The sequence below is a fragment of the Bidens hawaiensis genome, unplaced genomic scaffold (genome assembly GCF_021521415.1).
Source record: "Bidens hawaiensis isolate Kalapana, Puna unplaced genomic scaffold, B.hawaiensis_p1.1 tig00012269_1, whole genome shotgun sequence".
NCBI lineage: Eukaryota > Viridiplantae > Streptophyta > Magnoliopsida > Asterales > Asteraceae > Bidens > Bidens hawaiensis.
Genome location: NW_027491994.1, coordinates 212,651 through 220,977, shown reverse-complemented (window position 1 = coordinate 220,977; position 8,327 = coordinate 212,651). Strand labels below are relative to the sequence as shown.

Genomic DNA, 8,327 nt, shown 5'->3' with positions numbered 1-8,327 from the left:
TTCCAAGTCCTCCTAGGTTCTTTATTTTTTATTACTGGTGTTGAGATTGAGGTAACGGAATGAATTAGAGTAGGTTTATGGTTTTGATTTTGTCTGGTCTGATAAACAGCTTTTTGTGATTTAGTTTTTCTGGGGCATGGTTTCATGTAATATGCCCATTAAGTTAGTTTTGATGGAACCGGTATTACTTACCAGGCCTGAGGCTGTGGTAGAGAAGACGAGCATAGAGTAGCTATTGCGGACGCAATTATCTATCAGAAAGAGAAAGGCGAACTGCAAGAGTTTTTTTGTGCCGACCCACAAGTTGATCAAACCTGCAGCATGCATGAGTCCGAGTTCCCAAACATCCATTAAATATGTGATCAATGTAACCAACGCATACTTTTCAACTATTCCTGCCCAATGTACAACTGTCATAAAATGAAAACAGAATCGCATTATGTTTATGCTATTAACAATCAAAATGAAAGTATCTTAGAGATATTGATAATGGTGGCTCACTTTTTAGAGCGACCAAGAATTTAACCATTTGAGATATTGATATCAGAGTAACAAGCAACAAACTGAAACAAGAATTAAGAATTATATATGCACCAACCAGCCAGCTCACATTTGATTAATTAATTCTCTGAATAATATAATATGAAACACGGTTTTGAAAGTAAACGATCCACGTTTGATAGTCATAAAATCAGTAATAAACAATTAACAATATAATACGAATTTAAGTTAACAGGTGACCTTCTCTATCACAGCCGCCCTTCATGGCTGCCTTCGAATATGAAAGAAGAAGAAACTGACGAGTTCGTTGTTGAAAACAGAAAAGGTGGAGGAACTTTTTGGAAACTGGCGAATAAGGACTAGGCTGGTTAGAAGGGTGAATACTCACCCGAGTAATCACTACAAGGTATGATGCTGAGGGTGCACCGGTAAAGATCAAAGGCGGTCAACCTCACCTAGAATTTGATTTAGTCGGTCAACTCAAGTGGATTTCGACTTAAACAATAATACATTATTCCTACGTCTATAAAAGAAGGCATACAAAAGATTTTGGGTCAAATAAAGGCTCTTAGAATGGTTTGGATTAAGCTTGGGTTTACCAGCACTTGAGTTTCACCAACTAAGGTTACCCCATCGGTCCATCTAAAGTTTTGTACATATTTTTTGTTTTCATTTTGTTTTAGTTCCGGAATATCATAATGAATGTGACCAAAACCGACCGCTTCTATTCACCATCTCAATGTTTGGGAATGGCAACGCTTATTTTAACTACTCTTGAGTTTTACCGATCGAGTAAATGTCATTTTAAAATTTTTAACTTTTTATAAGTTAATTCGACGAATTTATTTTGTGAGTTTTAATGCTCGGGTTTAATTAATGCATTGATACCGAACGTAACCGATACCGAACGAATTGCATTGATTCACCATCGTAACGCTTGGGATTTACCAACTCCTGGTTTCAACGCTTGGGTTTTACCGACCCATACACCAACCAACCGATTTTGCCACGCAACGAGCGGTTATTTAACTAGTTATTATATTATACTCCCTCCGTCCCATAATAAGTGTCATAGTTTGATTTTTCAAGTCTTTCTTGTTTAACTTTGACCGGCAATATTTTTGTTTGTGTTATATAATACTTGATGTAAAATATATGAATGGATTGTAATATATGAAAATTATATCAATGTAAAATACATTTAAAACACAATCCATTCATATATTTTACATCAAGTATTATATAACACGAACAAAAATATTTACGGTCAAAGTTGCAAAAGAATGACTTAAAAAGTCAAAATATGACACTTATAATGGGACGGAGGGAGTATATAACAAATGACAAGTTTGGTGCTGCAAGGACCCTCAATATTGGGTCACTTAGCTGACCTTAGTGGTTGACGAAAACTTGTTTTTTTGTTTGGTTTTTCTTTTTGTGTTTTTTAGTTTAATTGTAACGAACATAACGTAAACCGACTGAATGACAATTTGTTTTCCTTTTTCGTTGTAGTTTTGGCACCGTAACGAACGAGATGGAAACCAATTGAATTTGAATAAACTCACTACATTATTTTTTTAGTTTCAGTATCGTAACGAAACCGCCTTAGAACCGATGACTGACAACGTTTGGGTTTTATCATCTTTGAGATTTTACCAACCTGCCCTGACGCATTGAGCTAAGTGAGCTGCTACTTAAATAATATTAACTAACGTCGACTTTACTTTTTAGTCATTTACCAAACGGCTGATCCGGTAAAAGATTAAAAAAAAAAGTTTAATTCCATTTTCAATAACCGCGTTTTATGTCGATGCTTAGAAGTTGCCAAAAAAAAAAGTCAACAGCAAGCTCGACTTTATTATGCAATCCGAAAACAAATTATTTACTTTATAACCAAATTTCAACGACTCTTTCTGACTCGTCAATCACCATGGAAATGATCGGTAGCTTGTCGGCAACTCCAGATATCAGCCAAAACAACACATCTGGCTCACAATCAAACTGGGTAGCTAGCTTTCTGATTAATCGTTTTAATAATATCTTTACAGTCTTTTTTTTCCTCACGGCTCATTAATATCTTTTCTTTTGCATATATGCAGTTTGGTAGGCGATGGACCAAAATGCAGGTTGTGACCAGAAAATTTTTCAAGCCTCTAAGAACAATTTTCGCTAAAGAACATAAGATTCGTTGGATAAATGATCCATCTGTTATCAAGGTATATCTTTGTCAATCTCATGTATCCGGTACTGACAAACAATAATGTTACAAGAGAGCATAATCCTTTGTAAGAGAAAATGATATATCAGTTTCATTTTATATGTCTAGTTTTTTTAATTTAGTACTTCCTTCAGGACTGTCATAATCAATATAATGCCGCTCTAAAGGTTTCCTCCAATGAAGATATAGATAAATGTTTTACGTGCTTAACATATACCCTGGTTCACTCGACGCGAGTGGAAGATGTACTTCATGGGATAGAACTCTTGGAAGAAGGTGCATGAACTTTTAAACTGGATCTGGCTATATTATCTTTAGGTTTTAGTGGGTGGGTTAAAATAAAAAGAAATAGTTTTCTAGGAAGGGTAAGAATAAATCTAGGTCATTGGATATATGATCTAGTGGTTGAGATTGTTAGTTTTTAAAATACCAAATAGTTTCCTAAGATTAAGGATTTATGCTACATAGTTTCCTAACTCTAAATTTTATATTATTCCTACTCTTCATACAAAACTATGTTTTTTTATTTTAACACATTATATATATATATGGTGAGGTTATTCTAAAAAGTGAGGTGTGTCTAAAAAATGTAGGAAGAGATCTGATACATTGGATTAGGTGATCTAATGGTTGAGATGGAAAGTTGGTTTATATGTGGGTGTGTCTTATTTTATTGCCTTAATTATAGGGAGTTAGGGGTAAAAAAGTCTATTGTGTGATAAAAACGTGAATCCTGTCAACTATTTCTACATGGCAACTCCTACAATTTAGCTGTTATTATAAATCTCTCTCACCTTCAACAATGAATTATTATCTTCTGGATCTAGATTGAAGAAAAACATGGTGTGTTCATCATCTTTAATTAAACCAAGGTATAAATCGATAGTCATTTTATTGGTTTTTTTTCGATATCCAACGGTGGGTTAAACGGCAGAGTGTTTTGCGTTTTCGATTCCGATGACTGTGTTTTTCCCATCGTTATGCATTTTCCATAATAACACAATGTGAGTGAGATACAATTTTCCAGAATAACACACCAACAACATTTGAGTAATATGGTGTATGTTTTTAATTAATCGTTGATTAATTTGATATGTGATTATGATCATTTTTTCAAAAAATAAACAACATTTGAGTAATATGGTGTATGTTTTTAATTAATCGTTGATTAATTTGATATGTGATTATGATCATTGTTTCAAAAAATAAACCTAATCATGGCTTGATCAGATAAGCACAAAATAAGAGAGATGTTAATTAACAAAGATTTTATTCCATAATTAAGATAATTGTATGTTGACCATCATACCCCTGTGTGTTTTATTAAATCCAATTGTCAAGATCCCTTCCTACACTTTTTATGAAAAAGTGTTTTTTTTTATTTTAACCTCTCTCTCTCTCTCTCTCTCTCTATATATATATATATATATATATATATATAGATAGATAAAGGATGTAATACGAAAATCGTTTATCGTACAATAGGTACGCGAGTGTCTGGAGCGTCCATCTTCAATAACCATCCTAACCTAAAATCACAATTACGCGAACCGGCCTCCTTCAACCTCTTCTCCCGTCGATTCCGTCCACCTTCACCATCGCCGTTCAACGATTCCGTCCACCATCCACCTTCGCGACCACCATCTTCTACCGACATAACAATTGATCGTTGCTCACATGTCAGTTGATAAAATTGCCCAATTGAAATTTAAATTGTTGAACTAATTGATCAATTAAACTTTAAAATTGGTTCAATTAATCATCAATTTGAAGTTTCAATTAATCAATTTTGAGTTTTGCAAAAACCCAGTTGCAGACACTCCATATTTTGTTCATATGATCGAATCAATGATCAAATTAACGGTCGATTGACGATTGTTTGATGATTATGAGATTATATAAAGTGATTTCAGTGTTCAGTTTCATGTTTACAGGTGTTTTTTTTGTTAGTTTTAGAAGTTCTGAACACCTAGAACTTCTTAGAACTTCTAAACTTCTATCAGAACTTCTAAACTTTTTTGAACACCCAGAACTTCTTAGGACTTCTAAACTTTATCAGAATTTCTAAACTTTTTTTAACAACCTGAACTTCTTAACGTATTAGAATGTTTAAATATGTTCATTTTTTGAACACCCAGATCTTCTTTGAATGCATTAGAACGTTTAAAGATGTTCTTTTTTGGTCAGAACGTTTAAAGGTATTCCGTTTTGTTTCAGAACGTTTAAACATAATATTTGTACTGAACTTATAAACAACATTATTTAAAAACGTATAAACAGAACGTATAAACTTTTTGTCCTGAACTTTTAAAGCTTATTTGATTATGTTCTGAACGTTTAAACAGAACGTGTAAACATAAACCCAGAAACTTAATGTTAATACGTTCTATGTCAAAACCCAGAACTCAAAACTCAAAATTGGTTGACGGAAGCTTCAAATTGATGATTAATTGGATCAATTTCAAGGTTAATTGATCAATTCAAGGTTAATTGATCAATTAGGCTCATCAACAATTTCAATTTCACTTTCAATTTCAATTGGAAATTGCTTAACTGACCTATGACCAACGATCGATGGTGGTGACGGACGATGGTGGTGCTCATGACAGTAGACGATGGTCGCGATGGTGGACTTTGACGGGTATGCGTTAAGTATTTTTAGGTTAATTACAATTAAGCCACTAAGCAGTTTTATTTTCAATTAGAATCGGCGGTGCAGGAAGTCGCGTATGTAATGTACGATAAGCGATTATTGTACGTTAACTCACCCCTATATATATATATATATATATATATATATATATATATATATATATATATATATTGGCTTGTAAGTCATTAAGTAAATAGGAATCACATGATTTATACTTTGTAGTCAATGGATTATGTACAATGGATGGTTGAGATCTATTTAGTCTCTCTCATTGTACATCAATTGATACAGGTTTCTTAAAGAATGACAACAATAGCAACAACGAGCGAATGCCAGATAAAACGTATCAACTAGCTCTCGGATACAATAGATGTGAGGAGTACAACAAGAGTCTGGAACTTCTAAATCGTTGCATCGAGGTATGACCGGACTTTTTTTTTCCAACATCAATAGATTGACTCAATTTCTGCTGCTTGTGCTTGAAGCCAATTAGAGCTGCAATGTAATTAGTAAATGTTAAGTATCATGTAAATATGGGTTAAGTATACTCTATCTTGTAAAACCCTATTTAACAATACAATGCACGTGTTTAAATATCAAACAATACTAGATAAAAGGAAACAGACAGTGAGCATTTTACTAATTAGGCCTTATTCATAATCATACTAACAATACTCAGACAACAATATAAACTTGGACTTTGAATTATTGCTCAACAAAAGTCAACAAGTTCCAAAACAGTTTAACTAAATACTATGACAGGATTATTTTAGTTGAGTAATATCCCTAACCTGGATTTAGAACATTTCTTCGGTACTAAAATCATGTGATTATGGATTTGTTTGCATAATTCACAAAACCACGAAAAGGCATTGACTCTTCAAAAGAAAGTAGAAGCTCAAATTCGAAGAGGTTTGTAATATATGTATATGTGAGTGGTGTGTGTGTTTTTTCATATATGCATTCGTGTTTTATAATCCAAACTATACACATCCAACTAGAAATCAACGATCTTATATAAATAAACACTGACGCTCTGCTTGCGGTACGCGCATATAATGTACATATGTGTGAACCCTCGGGTGGGCAAAAGTGAAATTGCACTAATTTTGACGTTATTTTACTAATCTCGTGAAAATAACGTTAAAAGTGGGAAGATTAATTAGGCATCATGTGGTGGCGTTGATAGCCGAAAGACAAGGGTACATGCACCAATCAGCTGGTGTCCCGATGATTGAGTGTTATGTGCCTTGTGTCCAAAGCTTGATTCAAAACTACTATCGAGCCGGGCATGGGCGAAGCTCTATGGGGACCGGGGGTGGCCCGGCCACTGCCGTTTTCTCCGTTAACAGTGTAAATTTCACGATTTTTCTTGAAATTTTTTATAGGTATTAAGCACGGTCACCCCCGATGTATTTTTCCAAAATGCTACCGGTCACCACTGATTTTTTTTTTATAAATATAATACCCCATTTTTTGTTTTTTTTTTCTACAACCTCGCAGTATTTATAAATAAAAGTTACAAAATAGTTGTCGAATAATAAAAGATTTGTTTTTAAAATATTTTGGGTCTTTGCAATTCTTCTTCTAGGTATTCCCCATAGGGATGAGATCGGTACCATATCGGTACGTACCGATACCAAAATATTTGGTTCGGCACCGGTATTGAAGGTAAAAATTTAGATATACCGGTACCGATACCGAATTTGCTTATACTCACCCTTCCTCTCGCACTATCATAAATATTTTAAGTTTTTGTTGGTTAAACATTATTTTGTTTTTTTATTGTAAGAACAATTGTTTGAATAAATGAAGAAAAATTAGATATATAGATGTCATATTATTTGGACCTGTCCAGAATCACCGACCCGGCCCGAATCATCGACACAAGCCGAATCATCGACCCGAAATTTTTTGAGTTCGTGACTTCGGTCACCCCCGTGACTAAGCCCAAGCTTCGCCACTAGAGCCGGGGGTCTCACCGGAAGCAGCATCTCTATCCATATAGGGTAAATGTAAGGCTGTCTACATCTTACCATCCTCAGACCTTACCATAGCTTTGCTATGGGTGGGATATACTGAGTACGATGATGATGATGATGATGATGATGATGATGATGATGATGATGATGTAAGGCCCCGTTACCGGTGCCCTACATTGGATGTTGGATTTACTCATAAACGCATTTCTAAATATCAGAGTTAATTAAAACATTCGCGGAATATAAAAACTTTCATAAACATTTCATAACAAAACATATCTTGTCTTAAACCAATATCTTGTCTTTCAAAATAAATAAAACATTAAACTTAAACGTCTTGAGCCTTCCAATGTCACGTGTCCCCTCAAGCGAGCTGCCTCATTCTACTCACCTGCGTGCATACTAAAAGTCAGCTACGCTGAGTGGGTTCTAGTTAATCACATAACATACAATACCTTCATAACTACATACTTTCATACTTTCGTTTATAATATACTTACTTACCTTCGCACTTTCTTTCTTTCATATACTTACCTTACGTTTTAAAGAGCATTACGCCCTGTAACCTTCGCATATATTATTAGGGTATGCAACCCTTTAACCTTCGCATATATTATTAGGGTATGCAACCCTTTAACCTTACCTTACCTTTCATTATCATATCCATACGTTTAATACTATACACAACATAATTGTACATACATCCGCATTCACATACACATATCATACATACTACACTATACTTTCCTTAATAGTGCATGCAATACCCGAAGGTCGTTCACGTACTGTCAAGCATACATACATAAATATCAAGACATATACTTACCATTTAAGGTAAGTGTATTAACATCCACATCGAGTATGCACACAGCCCCGAAAACATAACAAGGAAATGGGGGCTAGAAACTCACCTGATGTCCGGTTACGTTCACCGCTGATGGTAATCCCTTTCTTCAGTTGTGCACGGCTGTGT

At 34.4% G+C, this 8,327-nt stretch overlaps 1 long non-coding RNA gene across 1 annotated transcript; it reads left to right on the top strand.

Moving 5' to 3' along the window:
- Positions 1-2,288: 2,288 nt before the first annotated feature.
- Positions 2,289-3,012, top strand: LOC143540509 (uncharacterized). Its single transcript, XR_013136603.1, has 3 exons — positions 2,289-2,506; positions 2,601-2,717; positions 2,854-3,012. It is a non-coding gene; the product is annotated as an uncharacterized LOC143540509 (long non-coding RNA).
- The last annotated feature ends 5,315 nt before the right edge of the window (positions 3,013-8,327 follow it).